We start from the raw sequence: 10,797 nt of genomic DNA on the forward strand, positions 1-10,797 counted from the left end.
CTGCATTTATTGAGGTGAACCATGTGGTTGTGGCTTTTACTCTATTAATATTGTGTACTACATTAGTTTTTGATTTTCAAATGTTAAACCAACTCCAGGGATAATCCCACTTGGTAATAAAGTACAATCCTTTTTATATGTGCTGAATTCAGTTTGCTATTATTTGTTGAGAATGTTTCCATCTATAAGAGATATTGGGCAATAATTTATTTTCTTGTGATGTCCTTGTCCGGTTTTGGTATCAGGGTTTTGTACCATTCAATTCCTCTTGATTTTTTAAACCTCATAGAATGAGTTGGAATACTTTCTTTTTTCTTCTGTTTTTTGGAAGAGTCTGTAAAAGGATGAGTAGTAGTTCCTCTTTAAATATTTGATACACATTTAACTTTTTAAGAAATGTCAAACTTTTTTCCGTAACATTTTACATTTTTATCAGCAAAGTATGAAGGCTGAAGTTTCTTCAGATCCTCACAACATTTTTTTTTATCATAGACATTCTAGTTGGTGTGTAAAGAGGCATATCATCTGCCTTAACTTGCATTTTTCTGATAGCTTATAATATTGATAATCTGTTTATATTACATTGGATAGTTAATAAATTACATATTAGACATTACACCAACATGTATATAACTTGTACATATGTTTTTTATATATCTAAATCTTTATACACATATAACATATATAAAGATTTCTATATATGTTTGTATATAAAGATTTTGATATATATGATATATATTAGCTAATAAACCATATATTAGATATATATTAGATATATAGGTATTAGCTATTACACCAACATATATATAACTTATGTATGTTTTACATATATCTAAATCCTTACGTATAATATATAGAAAGATTTTTATATATCATTATATGTAAGGATTTTGATATATATGATATATACACACATAAAACATATATATGTTATATATATAAAAGTTGATATAATATTCAAATATTTATTTTTTAAAAAAATTAAGTTGTCTTCTTTTTATTGAGTATCGAGTTCTTTATATATCCTGAATGCAAGTCCTTTATCAGATTATGATTTGCAAGTACTTTCTCCAGTCTCTTGTTTGTCTTTCAATTTTCTAATGTTTTCTTTTGAAGGCATAAAGGTTTTAATTTGATGAATTCAAATATTTTTTCAAGTATGAAATATGTTTTTGGCATCATATTTAAGAACTCTGCTCAATCTAAGGTCATGAAGAATATTTTGTTTTCTTCTAAAAGTTTTATCATTTTATAGTAGCTCTTACATTTAGGTGTATGATCTATTTGAGTTGTTTTTGTGGATATGCTGTAGGTAAAGATCTGTATATGCTTTTTCTTATAAACGTATAATTATACCAACACCATTTGTAGAAAAGACTGGTTTTTGCCCCCATTGAATTGCCTTGGCACCTTTGTTAAAAATTAAATTGACCATGAGAGTTTATTCTTTTGTGCCTTCTCAATTTTACTTCATTGGGCTATGCTCATCCTTTCACCATCACCACATTGTCTTGATAATTATACCTTGGTAGTAAAATGAGATCAAGTAGTATAAATCTTTTTTCTCAATACTTTTCTGGCTATTCTAATTTCTTTGCATTTCCATGGAAATTTTAGGATCATTTTGCTAATTTCTACCCAAAAAAAGCCTGCTGGAATTTTGATAGGCATTGTTTTGAAGCTATAGCTCAACTCACCTGGATTGTCTAATTTGTTAAGTTATTTGTAGTATTTCCACGGAAACTTTTTAATATCTATAGTATTGGTGGTCATGTCCTGTCTTTCAGTCCTAATTTTGGTAATTTGTTATGTTCTCTAGGTTTCCTTGCTCAACCTGTGTACAGGTGTGTGAAATTTTAAAAAGTCTTTTCAAAGACCACCTTTGGTTTACATTGAAATTCCCTATTTGTTTTTCCTCTGTTATTTTTCTGTTTTCTATTTCATTGTTCCTAATTCTTGTTTGTTTTTTCTTTCTTTACTTTTGTTTGCGTTGGGCTTAGTTTGCTGTTCTTTTTCTAGTTCATTAGGTGGAAGTTGATTATTGATTTGAGATCTTCCTTTTTTTCTGATATGGGTGTTAGATATAAATTTCCCTCTAAACATAACTTTAGTTGTATTCTGTGAGTTGCATATTCTTATAAACTCAATCCAAAATACATTGACTTATTTTACCAAGGCTTATCTAGAAGCACAATAGTACACCCTTATCCACAGGGAATATATTCCAAGACCCCCATGGATGCCTCAAACCGCTGATAGTACCAAATCCGATTCCTGTCCATCAGTACACGTCCTGTCTTCCACCTACAAATATAATGACTTTTTCATCTTAACTAAGTACTTAGGCACTGTGGCCATAGCTTCTGCAGTTTGAGGTATGTCAGCAAAACTAGGATAAATTTCTTTTTCTTTCATCACAGTTTCATGGACAGAAGATTTATTCTCACCTTAGATCTCAGCAAACTTAGCATATAGTTTTTATCTTTCCTTACTGAGAACTTTCACCTTTTCACTTAAAAGAAGCACTTTAGGCCGGGCACGGTGGCTCACGCCTGTAATCCCAGCACTTTGGGAGGCTGAGACGGGCGGATCACGAGGTCAGGAGATCGAGACCATCCTGGCTAACACGGTGAAACCCCGTCTCTACTAAAAAAATACAAAAAACTAGCCTGGCGAGGTGGCGGCGCCTGTAGTCCCAGCTACTCGGGAGGCTGAGGCAGGAGAATGGCGGGAACCCGGGAGGCGGAGCTTGCAGTGAGCTGAGATCGCGCCACTGCACTCCAGCCCGGGCGACAGAGCGAGACTCCGTCTCAAAAAAAAAAAAAAAAAAAAAAAAAAAAAAAGCATTTTATAGCTTCTCTTAGGCATATCTGAATTGCCAGCATCACAACTCTTGTGCTTTGGTCCATAAAGTAAAATAAGTGTTACTCGAACACAAGTACAGTGACACTGGGACAGTCAAACTGATAACCAAGAGGTCAGCCGAGTGGGTGGGTACCGGGTGGGTAAAGCAGACAACACAGAGACGCTGGACACAGGAATGATTCATTTCCCAAGCGGGACAGAGCAGTATTCCATCATGCTACTGAAAATGGCTTATACTTTAAAACTTACGAATTGTCTATTTCCGGAATTTTCCACTTACTATTTCAGACTACAGGTCTGAAATATTTTTTCACATGTGAAATATGTTTTTGGCATAATATCTAAGAACTCTGCTCAATCTTAGGTCATGAAGAATATTTTGTTTTCTTCTAAACGTTTTATCATTTTATAATAGCTGTTACATTTAGGCATATGATCTATTTGAGTTGAGTTGTCTGTCAAACCACAGAAAGTGAAAGCAAGGATAAGGAGGGATCCCTGAATGTTGTTTAACTTACAAATAGTTGAAGATTTCCCAGATTTCTCCCTACTGTTGATGTCTAATTTAATTCTTTTGTGTTCAGCGAATATGCTTTTTTATTTCATTTCTTTTAAATTTCTTGAGATTTGATAGTATAGCGTATGATCTATCTTAGAGAAGATTTCAAGTATTCTTACAAGAATATGTATTCCTCTGTCATTGGTTGATTCAAGTGTTCTCTCGCTCTCAGATGAAGCTGGTCAATACTGTTGTTCAAGTCTTCTATTCATTTAATGATTTTCTGTCTACTTTTTCTTTCAGTTACTGAAAGTCAAGTGTTTAGGTCTCTTACTTGCTGAATGGTTTATTTTTCCTTCCAATTCAGTCAGTTATCGCTTCAAATATTTGACAGCTCTCTTGTTTCAGGCATAGACATTTACAATTGTTATATTTTCCTTTTGTCACTGTGAAATATCACTTTGTCTCTAGAAATATTTTTGTCTTAAAATATATTTTGCTATTAATATAGCCACTCCAACTCTCTTAAGGTTATTGTTTGCATGGCATATATTTTCCCCCTTTTATTTTTAAATTCGTGTGTCTTTGAAGCTAAAATATGCCTCTTATAGACAGCATAGAGTAAGATCTTTTTTTTAATCTGGTCTAACAATCTCCACCTTTTGATTATTTAGTCCATTCACATATGTAATTATTGATATGGTTAAATTTGTATTTGCCATTTTACTATTTGTTTTCTATATGTCTCATGAGTTTTTTATTCCTTGTTCTTTATTTATTATATTCTTTTGTATCAAATAGATACTTTTAGTGTAATATGTAATTCCTTTTGATTTTTTAAACAGTATATTTGTACTTTTGGTAGTGGCAGATTTAGGGATTATAACATACATCTTAATTAATTACAGTCTACATCAAAGTAATTACAGTCTACATCAAAATAACTTCTTTCTGGTAAACTATAGAAACCCTGTTCCTGAAACACCTTCATCCCCTCAGCCTCCTTTGTACAATTATCATACGTATTAAATCTATATTATGTTGTAAATCCAATAATACAATGTGATAATAATTGCTTTATGTAATCTTATAAAAGAAGTTAAAAGAAGTGAAGTATATATTTATATAGACTTCTTTTTATTATTTTTAACTCTGGTAAAATAACGTAACATGAAATTTCCCATATCAACCATATTTAAACGTACAGCTCCGTGTTATAAGCACATTCCCACTGTTGTGCAACCACTGCCATCATCCGTTTCCAGGACTCCTTTTATTTCACAAAACTAAAATTCTACCATTAAACAGTAACTCCCCATTCTCTCTACCCTCAGCTCCTAGCAACATGATTTTACATTCTTTCACTATGAGGTTAACTATTCTAGGTACTCTATATAAGTAGAATCTTGCAGTATTTGTTATTTTTGTGGCCGACTTATTTTACTTAGCATAATGTCTTCAAAGTTCATCCATGTAGTAGCATATTTTGCAATTTCCTTCCATTTTTAAGGCTGAATTATATTCCATTGTGTACACCGCATTTTTAAAATCTGTGTATCCATTGATGAACATGTGGGTTGCTTTCACCTTTTGGCTTTGTGGATAATGCTGCTATGAACATAGTTGTACATGTAGCTCCTCAAGATCCTGCTTCCCATTCTTTTGGGTATATAACCAGAAGTGGAATTTCTGAATCATATGATAATTTCATTTAAAAAAATATTGTTTAGCAACAGGATCTCACACAGTTGCCCAGGCTAGAATGCAGGGGCATGATCATAGCTCACTGCAGCCTCAACCTCCTGGGATCAAGTGATCCTCCCACCTCAGCCTCCTGAGTAGCTGGGACCACAGGCGTGCACCACCATACCCAGCTGGGGGTTTTTTATTATTAATTATTATTTTGTAGAGACAGGGTCTTCCTATGTCTCCTATGTCTTCCTATGTCTTTCTGGTCTTGAACTCCTGGCCTCAAATGATCCTCCTGCCTTGGCCTCCCAAAGTGCTGGGATTCCAGGCATTAGCCACCACAGTCAGACTCTTTTTTAACTGTTTGAGAAACCATCACACTGTTTTCCACAGCAGCTGCACCATTTTACATTTCTACCAACAGTGTGCAAAGGTTCCAATTTCTCTACATTCTCACTAACATTTATTGTTTTCTGCTGTTTTGAATATGTATATAGTAGCCATTCTAATGGGTATAAGGTAGTATTTCATCGTGGTTTTGATATGCTTTTCACTAATGACTAGTGATATTGTGCTCCTTTCCAGGTGCTTATTACCCATTTGTATATTTTCTTGAAAGAACCATCTATGAAGTTCTTTGTCTACTTTTTAATCAAGTCATTTGGGTTTGTTGTTGTTGTTGTTGGGTTGTAAGAGTTTTTTATACATTCTGGACACGAACCTCTAATCAGATAGATGATTTGCAAATATCTTCTCCCGTTCCATGGGTCCCTTTTCCATCTACTAATGGTGTCCTTTGATGCACAAAGGTTTTGAATTTTGATGTAATCCAATTTATCGGTTTTTTCTTGTAGCCTGTGCTTTTGGTGTTTTATCCCCACACCCAAAAAAAATCATTGACGATTTCAATGCCATGAACCTTTCCCCCGTGCTTTTTTTATAGTTTTAGTGCCTGCAGTTAGGTCTTTGAGTCATTTTGAGTTAATTTTTGTATATGGTTTAAGTTAAGGGTCAACTTTATTTCTTTGCATATAAATATCTGGTTTTTCCAACACCATTTTTTTAAACGGCTGTTTTTCCCCCATTGAATACTCTTGGAACCACTGTCAAAATTTATTTGACCATATATGTGAGGGATTATTTCTGGGCTGTCTATGCTTTTCCGTTGGTCTATATGTCTGTCTTTTTTTCCTTCTTCTTTGTCTTCTTACAAACAGAGGTTTTATTGTGTTTGGTCCATAGTCCTGATTTCTCATTATCTCATGGTGCAGGGCCCCTGGGTGGGGTTTCCTGTGCAGTACTTGGTGGACTGTGTGAGGGGCAGGGAACCAGAGCAGTATAGCTAGCTGGTCAGGCCTGGAAGAGGAAAGAAGGGTTGGGGCCCCTTAAAACCTACTGAGGAGCCAGGCGCAGCGGCTCATGCTTGTAATCTCAATACTTTGCGAGGCGGAGGCAGGCAGATCACCTGAGGTCAGGAGTTCGAGACCAGCCTGGCCAACATGGTGAAACCCCATCTCTACTAAAAATACAAAAATTAGCCAGGCGCGGTGGAGCACCTGCAGTCCCAGCCACTCTACTCGGGAGACTGAAGTAGAAGAATCCCTTGAGCCCAGGAGGTGGAGGTGCAGTGAGCCGAGATCGTCCCACTGCACTTCAGCCTACGCAACAACAAAAACCTACTGAGGCCACAGTGGCGAGGGCGGGAGGTGGGGAGAGATTAGCATGGATAGGGGTTCAGGCTTAACCCCAACAACTCATAATTCCACTTCCTTGTACGGGCCTCAGTTTCCCCACCAGGCCATGAGATGGGTCTGAGGGTCTGAGGTCTGTTGGTCTGAGGGTCCTAGGGAAATCCAGCCACTCAGGAGCCTGAGCTATTTAGCATCATGGCTGGGCTCCCTCTCCCAGGGGGCTCGTTTTCCAGCACCACTCCACTGTCCCTGCCCCATTCCTCTGGGGGGAAAAAAAAGCATATGTATTTTTTTTTTTCTTTTATAAATACTTCCTGAAACTTTTGCGGGTTCAGAAACCACAAACTGATCGGCTGACAGAAGGAGAAAGAGGCGAGGCAACTGGAAACTTTCTGGGACCGGTTCCCTCCATGCCCAGGTCTCTTCTCCCAGCACAGTTCTGCCCACAGCCTGAACGTGCCAACAGGAACCCTCCCTCTACACGCATTGGGATAGAGCCTTGACCCCTTCCCCCACAGCCCGGTGGCTCGGTCCTGCGAAGGAACCAAAGCAAGAGGAGAAAAAAGCCCTGCTGCCTGATTCAGCGCCGCCACTCACAGACCCTTGGTTGATTGGCAGCACTAAATAGGTAAAATAAAAAATGAAAACACAGAAAAACCCAAAAACCCAGACGGGGAGACAGTGTGGGGAGAGAGCATGCTGGGAGCCTCAGCAGCCGGTCTCCTCCTGGTAGTAAGGGGAATGAATATTCAGAGGCCTCCCCAGCGCCGGGACAGTCGCCTGCACCCGAGGGAGCCCCATCGGCCCCTGTGCCTTGCGGGCAGTACTTGGGGTCCTATGTCTGCCGGCCCAGGCCGAAGACCTGGCAGCTCTGGTTGGCGCCCTGTGTGTAGCCCATGTGCGGGGACATGGAGGAGTTGTCACACTTGCCGGTTCCCAGCTTGGTGTCATAGACATGCCGCCGGGTCCCGGGAGCCATCGTGCCCACCTGGCTGGCGCACTTGTTTGCGCCCATCTGGAGGTTGATGGTCGAGTGGTCCATGGGGGGTCAAGGATGTGGTTCTTGGGGTCGTAGAGATGCCTCCTCTCGCCGTACGCGGTCATGCCGGACTGGCCGGTGCATCTGAGGGTTCCCATCTGCAGCCCGATGACGCCTCCATGGTGGCGTCGTCAAGTCCCACTCCTGCTTCTCCGAGTCCTTGTCACCGCCGTCCGCCCCGCTCTGCAGCCCCTTTGCCTTGGCCTTCCCTGCCAGGGCGAGAAGAGACACCTGCACCTGCAGCGTGTTCCCACTCAAACAGGTCGTTGGCCTCAAACAGGTCCACGGGGTTCACGCCGTAGGTTTTCTGGCTGCTGCCAGTTCTGCACGGTGCGGTTGATCTTGGGGTCTGAGCCCGGCTGCAGCTTGTTCACGGGTGTGCACAAGATGATCCTTCAGGCCCTTCTACAACGCGGGGCGGTGGAGAGGCCAGTGAGTCCCTGGATCCGGCTGCGGGGCTCTGCCCCCTTGTGGAGGTCACGTTTGGACAGGAGCCGGTTCGTAACCTCAGCCAAGAGGCCGTACGAGGGGCCTTTGTTTAGCTGCGTGGAGCTCATGGCTGGCGGCCGCGGCGGCGGGACGGGGCGGGACCGGACGGGCTGTGTGTCTGTCTTTGTACCAGTACCATACTGTTCTGATTACCGCAGCTTGTAAGATGTTTGAAACCCCCAAGTGTGAAACCTCCATCTTTAATTCTTCATTTTCAAGATCGCTTTGGCTATTTGGGGTCTCTTGAGATTTCATATAAATTTCAGGATGGATTTTTCTATTTCAGCAAAAAAGAAAAAAATGAATTTTTATAGAAAATACGCTGAAACTGTAGGTCACTGAGGGAAGTATTGATATCTTAATGATATTAAGTATTCTAATCCGTGAACACATTTACATGTGTCCTCTTTAGTTTCTTTCACAATATCTTGTGGTTTTCAGTAGACAAGGTGTATTAGGCCATTCTTGTATTGCTATAAAGGAATACTTGAGATTGGGTAATTTATAAAGAAAAGAGGTTTAATTGGTTCCTGGTTGTGTAGGCTGTACAAGTATGGCTCTGGCATCTGCCCAGTTTCTGGGGAGGCCTCATGAGCTTCTACTCTTGGTAGAAGGCCAAGCGGGAGCAAGCACATCACATGGCCAGAGCAGGAGCAAGAGAGAGCGTGGGGAGGGTGCTATGCAGTTCTTAAACAACCAGATCTCACAAGTAATCATTTACTATCACGAGAACAGCACCAAGGGGATGGTGCTAAATCATTCATGAGAAATGCACCCCCATGATCCAATCACCTCCCACCAGGCCCCACCTCCAGCCCTGGGGATTACATTTCAACATGAGATTTGGCAGGCACGACTATCCAAACTGTATCATAAGTCCCTTGCCTCTTTGGATATGTTTATTCTTAAGTGTTTCTGGTGCTATTTTAAGTGGAATTATATTATTTATTTCCTTTACTGATTATTCATTTTTAGTATGTAGAAGGCAACTGATTTTACATGTTGTTTTTGTGTCCTACAACTTTGCTGAATTTGTTTAATTCTAACAGGTACTTTTTGTATGTGAAACCATTAGGTTTTCTACATGTAAGATCATGCCATCTGTAATCACAGATGATTTTACTTCTTTTCCAATTTGAATGCCCTTTTTCCTTGCCTAATTGCAATGGCTAGAACTTCCAGTATTATATTGGGTTTTGGTGGGAGGCGGGGGTTGGTTTGTTCTGTTGTTGTTGTTGTTGTTATTGTTGGAGATAGATTCTTGCTCTGTTGCCCAGGCTAGAGTGCAGTGGTGTGATCTCAGCTCACTGAAGCCTCCACCTCCTGAATTCAAATGATTCTCCTGCCTCAGCCTCCCAAGTAGCTGGGATTACAGCAGTCTGCCACCATGCCCAGATAATTTTTGTATATTTTGTAGAGATGGGGTTTCACCATGTTGGCCAGCCTAGTCTAGAACTCCTGACCTCAAGTGATCTGTCTGCAGCAGCCTCCCAAAGTGCTGGGATTACAGGCATAAGCCACCGCACCAGGCTTCTAGTTTTGTATTAAATGAAAGTGGCAAAAGCAAGACATCCTTGTCTTTTTCTTACCTTAGAGGAAAAGCTTTCAGTCTTTCACCATACAGCACGATGCTTGCTATAAGCTTTTTATATATGGTCTTTATTATGTTGAGGTAGTTTTCTTCTATTACTAGTTTACTGAGTGTTTTTATCATCAGAAGTGTTTAATTTTGTCAGATGTTTTTTCCACATCAATTGAGATGATCACGTGTTTTTATTTCCTTTATTCTACTAGTGTAATGTATTACATTGATTGACTTTTTTATGTTGAAACATCCTTGCATTCTAGGGATAAATTCTGCATGGTCATGGTATATAATCTTTTTAGTATGCTGTTGAATTTGGTTTGCTATATTTTGTTGAGGATTTTTGTACCAATATTTATCAGGGACACTGGTCTCTAGATTTCTTTTCTTGTAATGTATTTGGCTGGCTTCACTATATGTTATTTTAGGGCAATACTCATCTAAAAGAATGAGTTTGGAAGTATTCCCTCCTCTTCAACTTTTTCAAAGAATTTGAGGAGGATTGGTGTTAATTTTTTAAATGTGTGGTAGAATTTGCCAGTGAAGCCATCTGGTCCGGAGATTTCCTTTGTTGGGAATTTTTTTTATTATTGACTCATTCTATTTAGTAGTTGTAAGTCTGGTCAGATTTTCTATTTCTTCATGATTCAGTCTTTGTAGGTTGTATATTTCTAGAGTCCATTTTATCTAGATTATCCAATTTGTTGTTCATAGTATTCTCTTATAATCCTCCTTGTTCATAGTATTCTCTTATAATCCTCCTTATTTTTATAAAATTGGTTATAATGTCCTCTCTTTTATTTCCGATTTTAGTTATTCAAGTCCCGTTTTTTCTTAGTCTAGCTAAAGGTTTGTCAATATTGTCAGTCTTTTCTAAGAACCTATTATTGGTTTTGTTGATTATCTCTATTATTTTCCTGTTCTCTATTTTGTTTATCTC

General features: G+C 39.2%; 1 pseudogene; it reads right to left on the reverse strand.

Moving 5' to 3' along the window:
* Positions 1-7,452: 7,452 nt before the first annotated feature.
* LOC111522101 lies at positions 7,453-8,340 on the reverse strand (annotated as a pseudogene).
* Between the last annotated feature and the right edge of the window lie 2,457 nt (positions 8,341-10,797).

This window comes from Piliocolobus tephrosceles, chromosome 13 (assembly GCF_002776525.5).
Source record: "Piliocolobus tephrosceles isolate RC106 chromosome 13, ASM277652v3, whole genome shotgun sequence".
In the NCBI taxonomy this organism is placed as follows: domain Eukaryota; kingdom Metazoa; phylum Chordata; class Mammalia; order Primates; family Cercopithecidae; genus Piliocolobus; species Piliocolobus tephrosceles.